This window comes from Phalangium opilio, unplaced genomic scaffold, assembly GCF_054372755.1.
Source record: "Phalangium opilio isolate 3A_F unplaced genomic scaffold, DU_Popi_V2 ptg000086l_1, whole genome shotgun sequence".
Classification (NCBI taxonomy): Eukaryota; Metazoa; Arthropoda; class Arachnida; order Opiliones; family Phalangiidae; genus Phalangium; species Phalangium opilio.
This window is the reverse complement of record NW_028324191.1, coordinates 1,182,250-1,205,707: the sequence shown is the minus strand read 5'-3', so window position 1 is coordinate 1,205,707 and position 23,458 is coordinate 1,182,250. Positions and strand designations below refer to the sequence as shown.

The window sequence follows — 23,458 nt, the reverse complement described above, 5'->3', positions numbered from 1 at the left end:
TTTCATAATCACCCTTGCTTGACTCCGTATAAATCTTCATAAACATTTCTAGCAACAGGTTCTAACGCATGCCTTGTTGCTTTGTTACCTTGGAATTTTGAAAACACGTGATTTTTTAAGAAATTTTCTGGTGACGTTGTATTGCGCTTTGGTATATTTTTTGCTGTGGAGGCGGAGATATGCACTACACGACAGTCTTTCAAGAGAAAACTGTCACTCTGAGTCACTGTTGCTTTTTCCAACGTCTTAATTTTCTCTTTATCCAATTCAACGAATGTTTTAAAGAATTGTTGGCAAGATGCACATCCTATTAAACTAGAATTAAGATGTTTATCACATTTGACATCATGGTTTCCATGTACAACATCTTGACTTGGTGTATTTAGTAAACAGGTATTTTCGCTAAGTCCTGTTTTTCTTGGGATGGGTGGTGGAGATGGCGGTGTCAAAATACTTAGTTTCCTTTGCGGGTGCAGCAGAGGCTTTTAAGTGATTATTATCTTTAAAAAACGCAATTTCCGTAAACGTCTCTGGCTCAAGTTTCCTTTTGGTAGTATTATTCCATTTATTTTCGAGACTAGTACATGATGGCCCCTTAAACTCTTCGGTTTTCCAAAACTCAATTTTAAATAACAGAGCTCCAACATGGTGGTCCTTCTCCGATAGTGTCTGGGATCGAGCCACTTCTCCTCGGCAAGCAACTAAAGCATCATTTAATTTTGCGGTATAAATAGTTCCAACCCATCCACTTTCAAAATAGTTTCCTGCTTCCAAACATTTCCTTGCATTTGCAGGTTGATTATCACAGGCAATAGAATTGAGGAGGTAGCTCTTAATTTTCTGTTTTGTGATGTTAGGCCAATTCTTTGTGTTGTCTTCCCATTTACCTTCAGTTAAAAGCAATGGATTTTGAAAAGTGAATCTGCCTTTAAAAATAGAAACGTTAAGCCTTTGTACCTACAGTTGGTCTAAAAAATGGAAAATTAACAGTTCTGGCATGATTTGACGGGAAAATTTACTTACCACAAGTTAATACAGTATTTTCCATTGCTATGTTCAGAGTATCTCGTATATGCGCTTAAACATTGTTGAGAAAAAAATTAAAATGTTAAATATTTTGAGCAAAATTTGATGCTCTATGGATGGAAACCATTGAAAATCAAAATTCGTCTGCTAGTCGACCGACAGGCAATGCCGCAAAAAGAAAAAGTATGACGTCACTACAAAAAAGGCAATAACCTCGTAAATCCCGTATATGTGGCGCTGTTCTAACCATCGTCCCATCTTCGTTTTTAGGCAAAAATACATTTGCGTGGAAAATTCTATTTCTTAAAATCGTATAAATAGTATCGACTTAAAAATGGGCGCTACGATTAAAAAGACTAAAACGAGGAAGTTACATTATTTTTTTTCCAGAGCGCGCGTGGGCTTTGTATATATAGGCGGCGTTGCTTGGAGGATCGAAGGCAGTGAGGTACTTGATAGTACCCGTGCGGCTTAACCTGGGTTAAATTAGGTTACATTGTAGTAAAAGTGCCTTTAAGTTGATTAAATTCAATTGAAGTAAAAGTATGAAGTTCCGAGAGAAGTGCGGACTTCTCTGAGGAGCCTTAATGCGCTCTCGGAACGTAAATACGGATTTCTTAGTAGTCACTGACTAGTGGGGGAGAAATTGGGGGTATAAAAACAAGATGGTAAGGTAATGCATATATTTGCAACCTTAACTATACATAAATGTTTCTATAATAAGAAGTTTCGCCGTTCCCCAGTTATGCCGAACCATTTTAAAATCAAGAAACAAAATTTTCTATTTAAGGGTTCATTTATTTATTTTATTCAAAAACTGATATATACTTTTTAAAATCCAAAAACTTATACATTTTTTAAAATCCAAAACTAATATTTTTTGGTTTTTTAATCCAAAAATTGATATTTTTTCTTCTTAATATAAAAATTAATTTGTTTTTCTTAATATAAAAAGTAAAATTCTTTTAATGCAAAAGCTACTAGGCCTGCTTTTTTTATTCAAAACAAATTTTGAAATAGCTCATTTTCTAAAAAATCGGCCCCTTTTTGAGCCTCTTCCCTCTTCCTGTGGGCCGGGTGGTTCATCCACCTCGGTCATCATGTGGGCTCCCTGTGGACAGAAATATTTTAACATTATCTCTTGAGGTGTGTCCCTTTCACGTTAGGTATTACACATTGACCGTAGTTATATCTTACACCCCGTAATTAGACGCCTTTACCTTGTTAACTACAGTGACAAGATATTTACCGTAAAACCATGAACCGCACTAAGCCTTTCCAGAGCTTGAGTGGTCACTCTTGCCGTGTGGATCGGAGCTCGGTCGTGCATAAAGATGAAGTTCCCGTCGTGGAACCTTTCCAATATGCTAGGAAAACAATCGTTCTCCAGGAGTTGGACATATCGTTGGGCATTGTTCCGTCCTTCGATATGAACCAAACACCCGGAATTCGTTGCCGATAGCCAGCCCCAAACGTTGATTGAGAAACGGCCGCTGCGTTGGACCTCGGCGATGTAAGGCTCATTGTAGCGCGTGCAGGCAGGTCTCGTCACCCATATTTTTATAACATTAAAGAAATATTTGAATACTCAAGTTCACTGATAATTATATTAATAGACTATGTTGATCTTATTCTGTCATTCATCTCATTGCTTCCTCTCAATAAATGAAATTACCTGCCCATTATGTCCGACGACGAAACTTTTCTCGTCCGAGAAAACTACTCTTTCCCACTGCTCTAGTGTCCAATTTAAATGTAAACGAGAAAATTCCAGCCTCCCTCGTCGGTTCATGGCGCTCAACTTTTCTTTAGGACACGCGTTCCTTCCATGAAGGCCTTGACTTGCCAAGGCTCTTCGTACGGTCCTCACACTTGTCTGCAGCTCAAGTTCCGTTCTAACAAGCCGCGCTGTTAGAAATGGCTGTGCCCTGCTTGTCCTACCAATTAGTCGAACTTCTCTATTGGTTAAAGCCCTTGGTCGTCCTCCTCTTTGCCTATGTGCTCCACCGTTAAACTCGTTATTTCTGTCACGGTCAATCCAAGTAGCCACTGTCGTAGGTGAAACATTTAACTGCCGAGCGATTTCGCGATTACAAAAACCTTGATCATGAAGTTCAACAATTTGACGACGAATTAATACTCTATCAGCCATTTTTCTTGTTCGGAGAATATGACAAGTTGGGAAAACCAAAATATACCTCTCCGAGTCAAGGCGACGGTCTCCAAAGGCCATACCTCTCCTATGGGAAATGAAAACATATAAACTAGTGGTTGTAATAGAACGTTATCAGGTATATTAGAGAGTTCAATCTGTCTGAAACTTTGACATTCATCTCGAGACTATGCTTAAAACATAAACAATTGTTCTACGCTTTCAAAAAAATATAAAGATGCACAGTGTAAATAATTTTTTATTCATCCACAAATATTATCCAAAAATATCCATCTTTTCATTTTCATTTCATTACTGGAGTCGAAAGTGATTTCCTCATTGTTACTTTCTAAAGGGGTAACTTCATCGTTTTGTGACGCTTCGTCGCCATTTTCTGATCTAACATCTTCATTTGCTTTCGTGAAGGCTGGAATTGGGGGTGGTCCTGATTGGGAATGTCCTTCCTGACTTTGAGACTAGAAAAATAATGAAGTCAAGAGCTTTTATTAGTTAAAACAGATCCCAAACAAAATAAAATACCTGTTCAGAGGAGTACTGTTTTTCAATCGCATTTAAATGTGAATGGTCAACGTGAAAGTCTTGATCATTTTCGAACGTGTTTTCAGTTGTGATCTTTGCAACCGCACCCCTCAACTGTGATTATTTTGAGGTTTTGAAACTGATGATGACACAACACGACAATAAGGCGTTCTGGCAATTCTAAGTCTATTATTAGAATTGTCACGAGTAAAGTCTCCAGCAAAGTGACCCCAGCTCCCACAATTAAAACATTGAACTCTTTTGGAGTATGTTGAGGAAGATAAACCTTGGGTTTCATTCTGTTCACAGTACTTTTCTTTGAAGAGTTTCGTTAGTTGTATTTCGCTTAGTGCTAAGGATTTAGTCAGTACAAATCTATTTGTTTTAAATTCAATTTTTGTCCCAAAACCGCAAAGGGTGATTGATCCTAACGTAACTAAAGCTTCATCAGTTGAAACTAACATTTTGTGTCCGCACAACACCTTCGTTTCCAACTCCAGGTCCACTGAAGTAATGCCTATACAATGGCTCACATCTTCCACCCTTTTGATCTTGTCAGTCAATCGTTGAAACGACAGTTCATTCATCTCACTCCAAACTTTTAAAGGTAATCTTGACAAATACCTGTCTGCCCGAATAAGGCAATCGCAAACAACTTTCCTTTGGCCTACTTGTATTTTCAATAAATAAGGCGGTGTTTCGGTTCTATAAGAAATAAACATAAGATGAAACGCAACATTTATTGAAGAGACAGAATTCACAGAAAACGAGCGAAATAAAAATAAATGATTATTAAATTAAATTGGTTATATAAACCATTACAAACCTCAGCATTCGAGCCATGTTCCGGCCACGGTGTTTATCCAAAGTGCGAGATAAATAATTCCACTGCAATTAAGGCGGATGTTTTGTTCTATAAACAAAATATAAGGCGAAAAAGTTACATCGACGTAATGGAAGCGATAGCTTCCAAAGAAAAAAGTAAGCGAAATAAAAATAAACAAGAATTAAATAACGATCTCAAAGGTCAGCATTATTATCTTTTATATTTGTAACTTATTTAACACAAGGGGTATAAGAGTTCTTGTTAAACTCTACTTCTCAAAATTATATCTTTTATACGTATTCCCCCTATTAACTTTATTTCTGCTTTTCCATTCACTTAGTCTGTTAGCCTTGTTAGGTTTAATTTAATTAAACCGTGACCATGATCTCCAAATATATGCAAAAATACAAGATGACTTTTATAATTACAATAATGAATCACCCCAAGGCCTAAGGTTGGAATTAAAAGGGCTTCCTCAACCTTGTAAATAATGACTGTCTGGGCACTGGTCTGGCAAATGAAAAATATAGGCACACGTGGGAACGAAGGTGCTGGGAAAACCCATATAGGAAAACAAACCGAAACGCAAAGTAAAATTATCACTTACTATGATTGTTCAACCGATGTTTGTTGCTCAGGTTCGAAAGAAGGCAGTAGGCAGTAACCCTAAGTAGAGGGCTAAGTTGCATTTACTTGTAGTTTGAAAGTAAATTGATGGTGTTAGATCGGAATTGCAAAGACTCGTATCCGCAAAAAATCAGACTTGTGGTAAAACTCAACATAAGCCGAATACAACAAATGGCATTGTCGTAAATGGTGCACTGAATCAGTGAATCTTCGAACTAAACACATATATGATTAAAGATCTCGTTTATCATTTCCATAGCCTACTCCCGCGGAAACAAGGCCTAGGAAACGGCCTCGCCTGGCCAGGAGAGGTAGATACCCAATGGACCCATCCATGAGGGTGGCATTCGCCGAAATGGGTGTTTCGGACGAAGCAACGCCAACGTCATCAGGCGTTGAAATATCTAGATCTGTCTTTGTATGGTAACTAAATGGTCTTCATAATCGAACTGTTAATTAACCTGACGAAATTTTCCTAGAATATTATCGAAACTCTAGATACACCAACGAAAGACCACTTGCTTCGTCGGTTGGCCCGTATGGTTCCAGAAACGGAATCCATTTTAGGCGAAAGTAAAACATTTTCCATAAATGCAATTAATGTATACTAAGTCAACCCATCTCTGTTTTACCTTTATTTATTTATTTACTTTTTTTCACGTGTATTTGAAGTTTAAAATTATCACCGCCCCAATTAGAACCACCCCACATCTCTCACCCCCCCCAGGTCAGCCACAATGATGTGTTTGTGGGGTCTGCCAGCCCATGCCCACAGACAGAGAGAATGTCTGTTGTGGAAGAATCAGGCGCTTGACCATTATTGGGCCCCAATTTCAGTTATTTTGCTTAGAACCCATGCTTCTATTTTGACGATGCCCTTGAGGAGGGAATTAATCCTGGAAAGAGGGTTAGACTTTGATAACGAAAACCTGAGATTTCAGGCTTACGCAAATCTGTGTCTAACCCTCTTTGGGTTCCTTGGCTTGGGAAACAGGATGGTATTGCCAGCCTGTGGCGTCAAGCGCATCCGACATTCATTTCCCAAATGGGAACTATCGAGGGTTTCAACCAGGGAGATTCCCTGATTAACTGAAATCGGGGCAGAAGGGGGAAGGAACAGTATTGTAAATAATTTTGAATATATTTTTGTTAATAATTATGTATATTTTTTTAAATAATTTTGTATATAATTTTGTAAATAATTTTGTCTATAGTTTTGTAAATAATTTTGTAAATAGATATAACGATTATTATATTTTACTAGTTTCTTTATTAATTAAAATGATTTTGCGTCTTTATGTTATTAGTTACATTCTCTATTTACACATTTGCGGTTTGTCTCTCCCTAGACTACTACATTCGGTGGCTACATTCATTCAAAATATGCTATTATACTAGGAAGGAAGACTTTCCCTACCCCACCCACAAACCTATATAAGAACCCAACCAAAGTGGGATCAAAAGAAAAGCTGTCTACAGAAAGTTAGAAAAAAATCACAGATCGCTCCACTCTCCCCCTTTACCGTGAGGTTACCCCGGCGTTGAATGTCTGTCGCATGACGTGGGGGAGGAGAGAGAAAGCGGAGAGTGAAAACAATTTATAGATCCTTCTATAGGGGTAGTAGGCCTACTACCTAGTCTGAAAATCTAAACAGGCTAGTATCGTTGGATGGGGGGCAAATAAAACTATAACATACTCGAAGGACATAGCCTTATCTCTAGTAGTACCAGAGTTATGAGCCTCGAAAGTTTTGTGTAATGTTAATCCTACGGAGGGAATGTTTATGAATATTTTGCTTAATTACTCGGCCCCTAGCTGTTTAACACCAAGTGCCCTGAATATTTCTTAAAATTCTAAATTTCCCTGAGGTCTTAGTCAATTATTTATTTCCCTGATTTTTCCAGGTTTGTTTGAACCCTCATAACTCGCAGCAAGACAAGGTTGAAAAGAGGCGAAAATAAGTCAAATATTTTCAGCCTCCAGGAAATTCTCGGGAGCGGAAATAAGCAAAACACTTCAAAAGTATCCAGAGACACTATTTTCTAAAGATTTAAATGTTTTGAAACCCAAATCTGAACAATAGGGGTGGGTACATATGGAGAGGGTGCTTAAAACCGTATTCTCTTATTTTTCTAATCCAAATCAACATTTGAATCTCCTGCCAAACAGTTACCCACCCCATATGTACGTCACTGCCTCTTTTTACCTAATGAGACGTCATCATCCTAATGAAGCGCAATGGGACTCGCCACGTCAAATTCCCAGGCATTGGTTCAACCTATCACTCTCCAGACTAGGGTTCAGTTCAAGCCCTTGATGGCGCCAATTGTGTGCTTCCCATATCGATCAAGCTTTCGCTGTAGAGCCTGGTAACTCTGAAAAGGAAATGGATTAATTAATGGACATTTAACATTTACGACCAAATAATATAGATATCTGTTAAATGAGTGATGTTCTTTGCTGATGATGTAAAGCGTATCTTCCGTGAACCTATGTGATTGGACGATGGTCAAAGTGATGTAAACTGAACCTGTGAAGTAAGAGAGTAGTTAAATTTCTCTCCGTATATATAGGACCAGGCTGATCTTGCAATGGAGAAAAGATGTTAATTAACAATTACACATCTCAAGAAATGTGACAAACATGAACCCTCCTACAGACTATAAAGGTGCGATGCACAGCATGAAATCAAGAACATGCAATAGGGAATAATGAGAATAATCGTGCTTAAATATAGCACGAGCATGCTTAATTTAAAACGTTAAATTAAAAAGATTGATGAAAGCGCATGCCAGACTAAGCTTGTAAAACATTAAATTACAATAAAAGCGCTATCCAGACTAAGCATATAAAATATTAAAATAAATTACAATAAAAGCGCATGCCAGACTAAGCAGGTAAAACATTAAATTAAATTACAATAAAAGCGCATGTCAGACTAAGCATGTAAAACATTAAATTAAGATAAAAAAGCACGCCAAATTTTGCGTGTTATAAATAATAAATAAAATGAAACAAATGATGATTGAGAAAAACGCACTCCAAATTAAGCGCGAAATAAATAATACTTGAAATTAAGCAATACGGTTATGAAATTAAGCAATACAGTAATGACATTAAGCAAGACAGTAATGAAATTAAGCAATACAGTAATGAAACTAAGCAAGACAGTAATGAAAATAAGCAATACAGTAATGAAAATATCAAATGAAAATAAGCAATACAGTAATGATTATATGCAATTTATATGCAATGAAAATAAGCAATAGAGTAATGAAAATGTGCAATATACCCTAAATGTATAAGGAAAATATACAATGAAAAAAAAAAGAATTTAAATAGAAAAAGGTGAGTCATAAATTAAGCCCGAAATAAATAATACATGAAACTAAGCAATACAGTAATGAAATTAAGCAAGACATTAATGAAAATAAGCAATACAGTAAGGAAAATAAACAAAGAAAATCAGAAAGAAATTAAATAGAAAAAGGCGCGTCATAAATTAGGTTGCGACAAAAGGTAATGTCATCCCGTGAGGTTCAAATGTTTACGAACAAAACAAGGCCATTATTTCCCCATTCCTTAGATGATGCCAAATAACTGTGTCGAGGATTATGTTCGTTACCGCAGCAGGCGGTACCAAACATATGAGGAAATAACTATTCACAGGTAACGTTATGATAAACGCCTGGGCACGTGAGTAAATTACCCAATTCATAAAACACTGACAGTATGTATAGTATACGACTTACAATTGCTATGAGACAGTGGCGGTAGGCCATCACTGGTGGTTCCGCTCACAGTTGTTGAGCAGCTTGCCTCGGGATCTTGGATAATACGGAATTAATTAATATTATTCACCATCTGTGTAATATGTCATCTTACCAAAACTCGTAAAAAATGTTGAAACATCTTGCGAAAGAGAGTCATATTGATCTTGAAAGGTAAGAAGAATATTAATTTGAGCGCTTGTTAAACGAAATAAATTATATTCGCATCGCATGAATAAAGTATGTGCAAGAGGCAATTTGTTTTGACGCTAAAGGATAGGCAACTCCCTTTTTCCGACGGCAGCTTAATAGATACATGCTCTGTTCCGGCTTAGGTTGTCAGCACGCACATACCTATGTGACGTAGCTTTGTACGTGCTGACAAGAGACGAAGAAATACTGATTTTCAGCAACTGAAACCTCGTGATTTTAGGTCCTGAAAATCAGTAATTCTTTGGTCTCTTCAAACAAATTTTCATGATATCACTATACACGGAAAGCTTACACACATACTGGAATCATTGACGCTTCCAAATCCCTCAACGCTATTGACATCCAAAACGTCGTCATGGCGACTATTTAACGGACAAAAAAAGAACTTGGTCATATTTTAATGTATTGAATCGTGTTAGTAATGTAATACGTGTAGGAGTTCAATGTTGACATGGTAATTGAAATATGAGAGGGAGGCGAATCGCAGCCAAATATTGAAATGTGTTATAGGACATGTAGGAAAGAATTGTATATACAAACACTATACAATAAGAAGCTGCTTTGAGCGTTTTTGATATGACTATTCCATTGTTTGAATTAAACATTTAATTTGGCCATGAATTATCTCAACACTTATCATAACATTGTTGCGTTTAGACCTTTTCAAAATGATTAAAACCGGTTTCAATGTGTCTAGTTCATAATGTTGTATTGTATAATAATAATCTTAAGCTTTTGTTTATGAAGGGATATCCACACGAAGCCTATGGCCTTCATGTTCGTTCAACTGGACATTTGGCAACTAAAGGTAAACTACCCGGTCGTACACTTGCATTTCTACTGGGAAAAGTCTTTGAAAGCGTATGATTATTATGTTTATACGACAAGAAAAACTAAAGTATATTACAATGTGAGACGAAGTCACAAATATTGGAATTTTTAGGATTGTTTATGAAACTATCAGTGAACGTTGGTAAGGTGACAAGTATTTGACAACTAGGCCATTTGCTACAGTATGTTTAGGTTACTTACACGACTTCGCAAGGTACAGGTTGTGACGAAGAGCTGCAAGTCTCGCTGTAAATGTAACAATAACTCTGTTAATAGTTACTAGACCAACAAGTAACAATCTACAATTGTCCAGGAACCCTCTGAAGAAGGGTTAGGTCACAAACAACATTGCATAATTCCTCAAGGTGCTTGCTTTTACATCTTTGGCCTCGTAGTAAACAGGTAAAACAAATTATATGATTTCAAGCCCAGTTTTGATGTAAATCCACCGTTTAGAGCTGACACTAACTTTAAAGATGCAATAGCTATTGCTGTCAAGGAGTACATAAATATTGTGTCAGTCATCGAACATTAGCAAATCAGGAACTCTTTTCTTAAGAAGCCAATGTTCATGGACAGAGCAATTCTTGCAGTTTAGGCTCTAATCATTTAGGTAAAATGCACCGGGATGTAGGGCTTGAAATACTTATGTGGCAAGCATTACATTTTAGGGCCTTGATTTACAAATAGATACAATTACGCAATAGGTACCATTAACAACAATCTCTAATAGGGAACAAAATTGTACGAATAACAGCGGAAAAGACCACTTCACACAGGTTCACTTCTCATGCTTTTGAAATAGGGAAATGAATTGGAATAGTTTCTTAAACAGTGATGAAAATACGTACATAACACGTTAGGTCACACCTGTCATTAGATGGGACTGTTGGTACAAACAATAACAATAGGATGAGGAAAATTCTGAAAGAGGTAGTTCCAAATGTAAATGCTCTCATTTATGCGTTAGTGAAACCATTTTAACTCACGATCTTCCAACCTTATCAAGTTGAAGGAGTACCTTAATGTACACTTGTACAAAATATGGACTTACCGGCATAATGTGTTTACTATTCTTACCATATATCTTTGGATTACAATAAGTTACTTGCGTTTCATAAAATTGTGGCGCTGACGAAGGTCCTGGAAGAGAGGGTATATCCGAAAGTTCGTAGCCTCCGGCTATCCCAAAAATGGAGGCCCTAGGAATCAATGCAGCCAAACGAGACTCAATGGGTGTGAGCTCGCTGGCACGATTGATTCCTCCCCCAGTCTTTTTTGTTTCAGAGGCTATTGTAGCCACTTTATTTTTTACATAACTCTTTAATGCAGCCCACTTTTTTCTTATTTCTTCGCCAGTGCGCTGTTGCCCACTGATGTGGTTCACACGATCTGCAATCGTTTGCCACATTTTGCGCCTCTCCTCTTGGGATTTCCCGTACTGATTATTGAGTAACGAGGGCACTGCCTCAAGCTGGGAGACAAGACATTCCATCTCGTCATCGGAATATGGACCCTTCCTCAGTTTCGGTGCCATTTCTTAAGCTATATGGCTTACTAATTAGAAACGAATATTAGCAAAACTAGAATGTATGAACATGTAACTGCCATCGTGTAAGATGGAGTAAAATGTATCAACCTTGACAAATTAACAGTTTCATTTATTTCCTATTTAAGAATTTCATTTATTTTTGTATTTGACAAATTACAAACATGACAAGGGAAAACAAAACGATTAAAACGAATGTTTGTTAAAAATTAAAAGTCACATTTTAAATATAATCATTCAATCATCATTATTACATTACCTTATTTCGTGCAGTAAAAACTATCGAAATGAAAGTTCGTGAATTTGTTCAAGTCTGATTAGGGGTTTCGGCGCTAGATGGCACGGTACACCGAACAGTAAGGTCAAAGGTCTCTTGCACTGACCTTTAAAAGTTCAACACTTTCAAGTTGTGTTAACTGGCCTTGCACCAAAATATAGTTCCGATTACTTAAAGAGCTGAACTGAACCAGAATGTTCAGGTCCTGCCCATATGGACATCCAATCTCCACCCCTAGGTCAAAATGGCGTCATCAGCATGATATCAAACCAACAGCAATAAGTTCGATCCTGACCGACTAATCAGTGAGCTTAAGTCTGGGGGAGGAGCATTCTTTTTCTGCAGAAAACGGCCGTAGGAGACGAGCGGATAGTGGCCCGACAGGGTCCTGTATGACGTCATTCACATAGACCAATGGGAGTTATTATAGAGGCGAGACCTATGGTTTGTTTACCTTTTTCTGTTCACCACGTGCCCTTTTCCCTTTTTTAAGTTATCCCCGCGCTTTTAAGACATAGCTCACTAGCTCAGTTGGCTATCTGACTCAGCCTCTAAGGCAGTAACAGTATTGTTAATTTATGTCTGTATTTAAGAGTTTATTTTAATTTTCGATACAAATGGCTGAAAGCTCAAGAAAGAAAGAGTTCTACAAAGTTTGTGGCTGTAAAAAAGAATTTCGAACCAAGTCATGGTTTTACACTCATAGAAAATCTTCTTCACTTCCTCTTCCAAATGAAAAAGATATAAAGATATGTAAAGAAGATGACTGTACTTTTACAGCAAAATATAGTGAAGATTTTAAAGAACATTTGCGAATTTCCCACAAAATTGACATTAAAAGTGAAGAAAAGAAATTCAAGAGCTAATCTGGTAAATACATTTTATTTTTAAAACCTTTGCGAGACAGATTTAAAGATTTAAAACTACTTTCACAGATTTGAAATATTTAAAGTAATTATTAATTAGAATGTATTAGGTTAGGTTCATACGAGTAATATGTATGTGAGTACGAATACCTTTTAGGGAGTGACTATTGCCACACAGTGTGTGGGAATAGCCAATCAACAATTCCCACACAGTTCCCTTGGACAAGTTAATTAAATTTTTACATTAAAATAGAAGGTCACATTTTGTATGTGTCAATAGTGATGGGCCTATCAGTACGGTGGCCCGCCCATCGAGGTTAATTGGATTAGGGACGAAAATATTTGAAATAATTATACAGGATCGTAGAACCTGTGAACTTTCTAAATGGAAAATAATTAACTAATTGTCATAGGTACAAATGTGTCTGTCAATAGTCCCCGCGCTTGTATTTTGTGTTCTAATAGTATAGCACTGTTAGGATTGACACACTCTCTTACACATTTTGTATGAGTGTGGCACACATTGTATGGCAATAGTCTCCGTGCTATTGCCACGCAAACTCCCTTACACATTTTGTGTGTGTGTGGCAATAGCCTGACCCTATTTTTTAACTATTTTTTTGTACTCCCGTGGTCTAATTAGTCAGGTAAAACTGTTATTTCATGTGAATAGATATAATGCAATCCTAGGAACGTTTTTTTATTAGAGAAATGATTACTCAACTTTATTTGTGACTTCCTTTTGGGACCGAACATTTAAAAAACAGGTAGGTCTCTATTTCCAAATAAAACAAAGCCTTTAATAATGGTTTCATTAAGCCTAGGTCTGTTAAACGATTCATATCTTGAAGCATACATGCAGACGACCTGTTTCGTCCAATTGCCGAGTATTTTTGTCACATGACTTACATATGGCCCCTAATTGGTCTAAGTTAGTGACGTCATACAGGACCCTGTCGGGCCCAGGGCTCTACATAAGGATATTTTTTTTAGTAGTCAGCCTGACTAGTGAGCCCCCTATCCCAATTTTTTTTAGTAGTCACTGACTAGTGAGACGCATGGTTTACGACTATTTGGGACATTTTTTTTACTAGTCAGATTGACTAGTGAACCCCCAGATTTCGATTTATTTTAGTAGTCAAGGCATTTTTTTAGTAGTCAAATGCCTTGACTAGTGCCTTATGTAGAGCCCTGGTCGGGCCACTATAAGCTCTTTAAGTCAAGGACTACGTTTACCCAGATTCGCCAGCCTTTCACGGCAAACGGGGCAACACTATATTAACCCCAAAACTTCAACATCCAAATAGGAGAAATCATCGTAAACGTCGTCTGCTAAAATATTCTAAATGACTTCGAGCTTCGGCTTCGGCTTTTCGGGGTAAAATAGTGTCAGAGGGAGAGGGGATAAGAGAACGTTTACAGTTAAACGATAACAGAGTCACGGGTAGGGCCGGAAATAAGAAACATATCTTATGGGACAAGTGTCCAGTGACCCCCTGTTTGAATGGAAAATTTATAGGATTTTGTCCACTGAAGTGTGCAAAAATAGTGTCGCTTCTCCATGGCCAAGCTATCAAAACGTAGGAAAATTTATTGGTCAAACTGTCCAGTGAACCCCTTGAATTTAAAAAAAAAATTAAGGGACATTTTAAATTTTATTGGACAATGTCCAGTGTTCTGCGATTTTTTCCGGCCCTGCTCACGGGCCGTGATAAGAAAACTATTCGTGTGTAGTCGGATACGTTATCTTCCCTGGCGGTTTCATATTAATTTATTGTAAGAGAATCAAAAAACTAAGAATTGTATAGAAACTATAATTTTTTGAAACCTGCATCGAAAACCGCTAAAATATGTCAGTAGCAATTAAAACCATAATCCAAAAGGCACGAGAGACGAGAAGTGTAATGCTTGTCTAGGTAATGTGTCTTATCCCTTCTATAAAACCCCTGCTTTGGCAAGCACGCTGACAAATCTCTCTCTCTCTAGCCGCTACGTTACTCAGCAATTTCTTCATTTCTAGGAGGACTGCGGGGCAGAGTGGTTCTCGATACTCACCGTAACGCTTAACGTGGGTTGAAATTAGGTTATATTGTAATGAAAGTGAATTTAAGTTGATTAAATTCAATTAAAGTAAAAGTATGAAGTTCCGAGAGAAGTGCGGACTTCTCTGAGGAGCCTTAATGCGCTCTCGGAACGTAAATACGGCTTTCTTAGTTAGAACAGAGGAACCTGTGTTACTCGAAGTGGTCGATGAAAGATTAAATATCTCAAAATTATGTGTAAAAACTACTGTAGAACGAATAGGAGGCTGTGAAACAAGGAAAGTATTTTCGTAAGAACTTGTACTATTAATGCTCAATATATTTTAAATATTTCAATATCGTGGTATAGTTTGGCTTTGTAAGGCACGCCAGACTTCTCCTTTCCAATTTGTTTGAAAAATATAAATAGCGATTTGAAATCTTTGTTTCATGGCAATGTTTATTATGAGTAGACATGTTTGAGATATAAGGATTTGAATAGATTTTGATATTGCAAATAGGAATTTAATCTAGTTTAGATAAATCTCGAATTGGAAATAATAGAAATATCTTTGACTCGATATCGGTTTTTAAAAAAGAAAATGTATGGGATTGGAAGCAAGTGTTCTTCATCTGGGAATATCTGGGCGTTAAGACCCATTTTTAGGCTGCAAATACCTGGGATTGAAACCTAGAGTTTCGGAAATGGGAACGTCTGGGTTTTTGAAACCTAGTGTTTGGGAACTGAGAATATCTGGGTTTTTGAAACCTAGTGTTTTGGGGACTGAGAATATCTGGGTTTTTGAAACCTAGTGTTTGGGAACTGAGAATATCTGGATTTTTGAAACCTAGTGTTTTGGGAACTGAGAATATCTGGATTTTCGAAACCTAATGTTTAGGAACTGAGAATATCTGGGTTTTTGAAACCTAATGTTTAGGAACTGAGAATATATGGGTTTTTGAAACCTAGTGTTTGGGAACTGAGAATATCTGGGTTTTTGAAACCCACTATTTAGGAACTGAGAATATCTGGGTTTTTGAAACCTAGTGTTTAAGGTGGGTGGGCTAAAGGAACTTCGGGGTGGGGCGACAAAGATTCTGGATGCGCTGCGCGACAGGAATAGGGGGTATTCAATTTACATTTGGTATTTTCTCTCCAAATTGTTAAAATTGAGATGAGCATAAAACTATTATATTGAAAATCTATTCGAATATAGAACCAGAGGTCTTATTCAACAACATTCAAAACAGTGTTCATTTCTATAGCTTGCTGAAACAGACCCCATTATGGATAAAGGTTAAATTTATGTTAATATTACAGACCAATTTCTGGTTCTCCATTTCCAACATCAGCACCTGTATTAATTGGATGTCTTGCATGACGTAAGAACTGTTGAACATTTATCAGTTACTATTGCTAGGCAACTATAAAATTCGGATTGGTTTAAGTTTATCATTATCAAAGTATTTACATTGTTTGTGTTATCCCGACTTGTTATTTAGATGGGACGCGTTATGGCCTGTTCGAATGGACCTCCTCTCTTCTGCTATTTCAATGTCTTTACGCGCTCTGTCTTCAATTAATCTCAGATTTTTTGTTTTATATACACAACGTTAGCTTAAGAATCGAAATTGAAAGTTTTTCACGTATTTACTTGTAAATAACCTTACGCATGGAAAATTTGCCCTGAAGTCCCTGTTCAACTTGTAACCGATTTGCTTAAAAAGCTGAGGTTTACAGAGTAAGAAATAATAAGACAAAATTAGGTGGCAAAAATTCTATCTTTTATTATACCAGGTTCTGGTTGGGTTAGTTTATACATAGAAAAAAATATTATGGGGTTAGTTAATTTTAGTATATGATAATGCTATTTACAATGTAAAGTACTCAAATTGGGAAGCGCCAGTAGGGAATGTCCGTACTAAAGAAACATAACATTTACAGTAATATTTAGAGCCATGGAAACTGTCTTTGGTCTTGAAACGGTACGCGACTAGAGTAAGAGCGCGGGAATTTCCTATTTAATATAACTTAACCGTTAGAGGGTCGGAAGGGCGACCGTCTATTGCTGCCGGCGACAGATGTTAGCCACTCGGGTGTCGAATAGGAGTCCCACTGACCAACTTCCTGACTAGAGTACCACGGACTAACTAACCTCCGCTCCCTAGGCTATTCAGGCTATATATACTATTCCCTTATCTCTATTTGGGCCAATCTAGACCAGGGGGCGCTCAAGTAGTGCAATAGAGCTCCCTCTGGCTAGAGACTCCATCTTATTAGGAAGTTAGGGTTAAGTTCATATAATTTGGTGCCTGAATGGGTAAGTCTAATATGTTAGTATGTTGTCCCCTTGCCTACTGCCGTCGCAATCAACGGGGGAGTTTTAACTGGCAGGTCCCCTTGCCTACTGCCGAATTAAAATCACTGGGAAAGTTTTAGCTGGCAGGTCCCCTTGCCTACTGCCGAATTAAAATCACTGGAGAAGTTTTAACTGGCAGGTCCCCTTGCCTACTGCCGAATTAAAATAACTGGGGAAGTTTTAACTGGCAGGTCCCCTTGCCTACTGCCGAATTAAAATAACTGGGGAAGTTTTAACTGGCAGATCCCCTTGCCTACTGCCGAATTAAAATAACTGGGGAAGTTTTAACTGGCAGGTCCCCTTGCCTACTGCCGAATTAAAATAACACCTCATTCGTCGTTGAAGTCAACGGTGTTGTCTTCATTTTGCCCCCAATAAGGAATGCTGGTTGTGTTTCAGAATTCAGAGTATCAAGCTCTTGCTCCGAAACACCAACTTCAATAAGCTCCAGGCCTTTTTCCCTGTACCAGGATAGCAAGCCTTGATGTCCTCCAAGAACCGACTAAAGTTGGTTCCATTAGGAAGCCAATTACTATCCTGGTCTTTGAAAAAGAGGCACCTGTACCAGTATGAGGCCATATAACTATTTAAAGCCCTGTCGGTCCTGTAGGATTTAATCGTATCCTTTACGTGCCTATTTCGGTTTTCTATGTTGTTAGTATGAGCTCGTGAATCTTCAGAGTTCACGAACTCATACTTATGGAGCACTGTTAAGTGTTCTTGAAAACCCATCAATGTACAGTTCATATACATTGGGGCACCGTCAGACACGATTATAGATCCGGGGGATATATATCTAGCCATCTGGCTCCACAAAACGGCCCGGGACTTGTTTTTAACCCTCAAAAAGAGACCATCTTTCGTGTCTCTGCAATAGATCCCAAAAATGCAGATATTCTCTCCAGCCAACTCAGCCCCACGGTGGTATTTTCGTGAGTGCAGGTAGGTTTCGTCCACCAATCTGTACTCTGTCTGCCCTGTTCGAGATAATAATTTCAATAACTTCGCGGCACATGGAATAGTAATCCACAACTGTATGGGCGGAACATTCGCTATGGGTTATGGCGTCTGAAACGCTCATCCTGCAAACCCACAGGAAGACGAGAAACAGATTGTCAGTGACTGACAAGTTTTGGTTGTAAAACCAGGTGTTCTTAGTGGCTAGAAAAGTCTTTACACACTCAGCCACCAAATAATCAGGTATTTTTCTTTTACCGGCCTTTAAAGCCTTGCGCTTGTTATCGCGAGATTTTGCAGCAGAGCAACGGATAACATACCCAAATCGCCTATGCGCAAAACGAACGCCCACAAGGTAGCCATTAATTTCCCCGGTTTCCGATCTGTTTCCACAATCACAAGCAATCCTTCTTTCATTGAAAGATTCTATACTAGGCACTAAGCCTATTGAAATTACCAGAGTAATTGCATCCTTCTCTGATTTCGCTTTTAATGTTTCATTCATGTTTGGAAAATATCCACCCCAACTTTTCAATGAAACGTTTCTGAAAAATTCATCTACGCTACCAAAATTTGGGTTTTCAAATTCTGCATTGTTTAAATTAGCCTGGGCCATTTTTAAACCTTGCCGTGAAACCTTGCCGTGAACGAACTTCAATGAAGTAAAACAGCTAGTACGGTATTGATATACAAGGAGACAAGTTTAGACACGTCTGACCTCCACAAATACTACAATTCAGTTAAACGAAATGTTAGCGTGAGTAGGCAAGTTTAGACACGTTTGACCTTGGCCAAACTACAATCCACCTTACGCCCTTTCGCCGGAAGTTAGGCTTAGCTCGGGATTCATGGAAGTGGTGTTTCCAAGTGGGGGGGGGGGTAGTATTTATAGTGTGTTAGGGTTAGGTTTTGTTAAGGTGTTTTAACTTTAGGTCTGGTTAGGCTTAAGATTAATTAGGCTTAGGTTAAAATAGATTTAGCTTTTTAATTATGTTCGGATAGGTCAAGGTACGTTATAGATTTAGGCTTGGTTATTTAATTTTTCAAATAATGTCACACCTTTTCCAAAATATTGTATACATTTATTTAGTTTCCCAAATAGTATCACACCTTTTCCAAAATATTGTTTTTTATCTTCATTTACTTCCAAAATTATGTTACACCTTGTAACCGTAAAGTTTTAAAAGTAGGAAAAGGGCCTAACTTCACGATTCCACAAAGAATTAAAAAAAAAAAAATAGCAATTAAAAAGTTCCCAGGTTACCCGCTTAAAGATCTTATGGATCATGACTAAGTAATTACCAGATAGTCCATCGTCGTAGAAAAAAATAACGCAGATCTCTCTTAATATTTCTCTTGAATTTATTTATAACAAAAAGCGCGTCTGTACTTGTCGCGTTACAAGATTTTACTCCCTGACTGACAGCGGCGGCGGGGGTTTTTATCCCCGCCAAAAAATATATTTTTTAGCAATTGAAAGCCAGTGGCGCTTAAGGCGCCACTCGTGTGAAAAATGGTAATTTAAAAAAGAGATGAAGCAGACGACGTTGGAGGGGTGGCTTCTTTGTTACATCCTCCCCCCCAAGAAAAGTCGTCTGCTTTAGGGGGAGTCTGACTCATGGGAGTCTCGCGGCTCCGGGGATCTTCTGGAGGCCGAGGCCACGCCTCCCTTCTTGCTTCGGTTGCGGTGGCGGGCCTTGTAGGCCTCGCTCCGCTTGGGCCGTGGCTTGTGGCAGTTCTTTTCATGGTGTCGTCCCACCTGGCAACGGCGACACAAGGTGTATCGTTCGTCTGGGACCATGTTTGGCGGCGCGGCGCCGTTTGGGCGGCTCGTGGAAACCGCGGGTGGTGGTGGTGTCGCCGCGGAAATTCCCTGGCCGCTATCAGGGGTGGCGGTCGCCCAAACATTCGTGACGATAACAGGGCGGGCAAGAAGGGATCCGAGCCCACGGCCTCGTCCTAGTGGTGGCATCGCGTCGGGTCGCCTTCCTCGACCTCGTCCCTGACCAGGAGAAGAGGCGGACAAGATGTCTGCCACTGGCGACACCCGACCAAAATCGGACGGGCGGACCCTTAGCTCGGGGATGGCAGGTGCGGTGGTAGGCGGAGCCGGTGCGGCGGCTGCCATGAAGGCCGCCGCGAGATGTGCGGGAGGCACCCAGTTCCGGGCCGCCTCGTACTGTTCGAGGACCTCCCTTGGATTTATCAGGTCGGCTTGGACCTCTTGGTGGTGAAACGGAATGGGGTCGGTTTGGACCTCTGCGGCGGCAGTATCGGCCGCCGCGACGATGGAACCTCGAGGAGGGGCGTCCAGGGCACGGGCTACGCATGGCGCGAACAGTAGACCCTCGCACCGGAGGCAAGGGCAGATCATCGCCCTAAGCAGGCGTAGACCGGCGATATCTAAAATCAACAGAGGTCGCTCCTCCTGAAAGACGATCGGTGACAGCGCAGCGGAGGTGTCCTCTTCCACGCGCGAAATCCTGAGTACCGGGGATTGTGCGATGAGGAGGTCGGCGGGGGCGAATGCCCAACGTTGGCGGAACGCTTGCAATTGCCACGTCATTAGGCGGATGCCTTGGCGGCGCCCTAGCAGCCGCAGTGCCCCGTGAGACACGAGGGGAAAAGGTGCCGATAACATTACGGTTGCCGGAACCTGGCTGGCATAAAAGGGGGCGTCGTTCGTCTCGATCTTCAGCACGAAAGTGCCCATTGGTCCCTGGAAAGCGTCAACAGTTTATTAGTTTGCGGTTCGAACCGTTTCCCACGGTTCTCGCGATATTGCTTGCCGCGCAAAGGTAAAATCACGCGAAGTCACATCGGTGATGTTATGCGCGCGCAAATAGTTCGCAACGTCCGGGCGAGACCGGAGAGTCTTATGCGGATATTGTTCTGGAGGATGATAGTAAATGTCCATCTCCGGACCTCCAGGCTTAGGATTCTTCCTCAACACTATCTCACGTCTCCATCCTCTTCGAAAAGGATTGACGAATCTCATGGGATTGACGGTAACAGGGTTGGACAATTCCTTATCGTCTTCCTCAGGCTCAGAGGAAGAACTGGAATCGTCAGGGTGAGATAGAGGAGAGGGTAGAGGGAGAGACTTCTCCCTCGAGCTCCTATTAGGAGAGGACGATGCAGAGGGTGGAGGGAGAGACTTCTCCCTCGAGCTCCTATCAGGAGAGGACGATGCAGAGGGTGGAGGGAGAGATTTCTCCCTCGAGCTCCTATCAGGAGAGGAAGGTGGAGAAAGGTCTGGCGGCATCCGATTCACTCGGAAGACCGCGGGAGGATCTGAGAACAAGGCGAATGCGTCTGGCTCAGATTCCTCAGGAAGATCAGAGACTTCGGGGAAGGACTCTGGAACTTCTTCCGACGGGGAATCAGAGGATCCATTAGTGGATGAAGCTGAGGTTTGATGTCTCCTCGTTTCTTCTCCAGACGACTCGGTCTGCGCTTCTTGGTCTTTCAACAGTCGTCGTCTTCGTTCTCGTCGAGTCTCACGACGTTCGTCACCAGTACTGACTCCAGCGTCCTGAAGCGTAGGCACGGACGGTGACGAGGTAGAACTTGAAGATGAACTACTTGACGTTGAGGATGACTGGCCTCCGGCCGGTTGGCAGACATCCTTGTTTGACCAATAAAGCTTGAGATGAGCGATATTCTCAATCCCTTTATTTTCTCCGGTTTCTGGGTCTTCTAATCTGTATCGCAAGCGGTCTAGCTTCTTCGCGATCTTGTAGGGACCATCCCATTTGGGACATAACTTAGCGGCGACATCACGTGCCGCTTGAGACAAGGGATGCGTCTCCTTCCAGACAAGCGCACCAACGGGAAACTCAATTCCTTCCCGCCTTTGATCGTAGTAGCGCTTCTGGTGTGCTTGCGCTTTCTTGGCAAGCTCCTTAGACAAAGCTAGTTGCTTCGCTAACGCTGAGAGTGAGGCGGACCTTTCAACAAAGTCCGCTACTGGCATCCCCACGTCTAAGTCCCAGGGAAATCTCGGTTCCCTACCCATGTTCAGGTAGAAAGGAGTTCTTCCTGTTGTCGTATGTGTAGTCGAGTTGATGGCGAACTGGATGAATGGCAAGTTCTCGTCCCATCTTCGGTGATCTCGACCAACGAACATCGAAATGATTTCGCCCAGAACTCTGTTTGTGCGCTCCACGATGTTACTCTGTGGATGATACGGAGTGATGTATCGTGGCTTTACTTTGAACATCTTAAGAATGTCCTTCCAAAGCTGAGAAACGAATTGAGTTCCATTGTCGCTTACGATGGCTTTCGGACATCCGTAGCGAACTATCATGGAGACGAGTTTCTTCACACACGTTCTGGCGGTGATGTTCTTCGTCGGGTAAAGTTCGACAAATTTGGTGGCATAGTCCGTGAATACCAGGAGGTATTTATGATGGTGACGGCTTCTTGGTAGAGGTCCCATTATGTCCACTCCCAGCAATTCAAAAGGCTCAGAAATGGCCGTAGGCTGCATGAGACCTGGACGTTTTCTATTGCGGACCTTGTGCATCTGACACAAGGGACATCCGCGGACGTACTCGATAACGTCCTGCCGGAACGATGGCCACCAGTATCTGGCTCGTACTTTGTCGAAGGTACGATCTCTACCTCGATGTCCAGATAGAGGGTGGTCATGAAATAAGCGGATGGCGTCCCGCCGGAACCGCTGTGGCAAATAGAGTTTTGCTGGTTGTCTACCGTAGGCCTTCCGATACAAGACATCGTTCTTCAGTTCGTAGTACCGATGTCTTTGTGGATTATCTCCTGATAACTGGACTATGATATCATGTGTGGCTTGTTCATCTTTTTGGGCTTTCCGCACTTCTTCCAGCGTGAAAGAGTGGTACAATGCGTGATTGGCGGGAGGAGCTAATTCGCTACTGGTTGAGGACGAGGTCGACGTCATTGAAGAGGACTCCGCTGGACTGGAATCTTCTGACGAGGACGGCGAAGTCATGTCTTCCAACGACATGGCTAATAGCGAGACAGGCGCTCTTGATAATGCGTCCGCAACCTTGTTCTCAACTCCCTTCTTGTGTATGATCTTAAAGTCATACGTCTGCAAGTACATTGCCCAACGTACAAGTCGAGAATTCGGCTCCTTCAAGGTGAACAACCACTGGAGTGCTTTGTGATCGGTGATCACAGTGAATGGTATATTCTCTAAGTATGGCCGGAACTTTCCAACTCCCCAATAGATGGCAAGACATTCCTTTTCAGTGGTGGTATATCGCCTCTGGACGTCGGTCAGCTGCTTACTGGCATAGGCAATAGGTACCTCGACGTCATCTTGGATTTGTGACAGGAAAGCTCCAAGTCCGGCGTCGCTAGCATCCGTTGTTAGGATACACGGCAACTTTGGGTTGTAAGCCGCTAAAGGAGGCGCCATACAGATCGCATCATTGATGGCCTGGAACGCTTTCT

The 23,458-nt window shown here is 40.5% G+C and overlaps 1 long non-coding RNA gene across 4 annotated transcripts; it reads left to right on the top strand.

Annotated features, from left to right (window-relative positions):
• The first annotated feature begins 7,611 nt into the window (after positions 1 to 7,611).
• Positions 7,612 to 11,754, top strand: LOC149650543 (uncharacterized). Of its 4 annotated transcripts, none has more exons than XR_016371564.1 (3): positions 7,612 to 10,016; positions 10,099 to 10,388; positions 10,443 to 11,754. It is a non-coding gene; the product is annotated as an uncharacterized LOC149650543 (long non-coding RNA). The 4 variants fall into 4 exon arrangements; XR_016371565.1 differs by having other exon boundaries at positions 7,612 to 10,200; positions 10,263 to 10,388; XR_016371563.1 differs by having other exon boundaries at positions 7,612 to 10,388; positions 10,443 to 10,919; positions 11,346 to 11,754.
• Positions 11,755 to 23,458: the final 11,704 nt, after the last annotated feature.